Source organism: Penaeus monodon, chromosome 30, assembly GCF_015228065.2.
Source record: "Penaeus monodon isolate SGIC_2016 chromosome 30, NSTDA_Pmon_1, whole genome shotgun sequence".
Classification (NCBI taxonomy): Eukaryota; Metazoa; Arthropoda; class Malacostraca; order Decapoda; family Penaeidae; genus Penaeus; species Penaeus monodon.
The window spans coordinates 7,049,989-7,050,288 of record NC_051415.1 but is presented as its reverse complement, the minus strand read 5'-3'; positions in this window follow the sequence as shown (position 1 = coordinate 7,050,288).

Genomic DNA, 300 nt, shown 5'->3' with positions numbered 1-300 from the left:
GGTGCATTTATCCCCAACACATGAGCTTGGGTTCTGAATCACCTGTTGCCAATGCAGAACACCCAGCCAGTCATTTCTACTGTTCTAGAAACCGCTTTGACACCTAGTACTTTCTCAACTTAAGTGTTCCTGCCAGCAGATTCAGTATTCAAAAAGGTTTCGACAAAAAAAGAACACACATAAATATGGCAAGGAGGACCAAGCCAATGCAAATCCTCGCCTTTTTGACAAATCACAAAAGAAACCTGCAGGTCATCGTTGCCTATACTTTTCCACTAACGAAAGAACGTGAGTTGCATC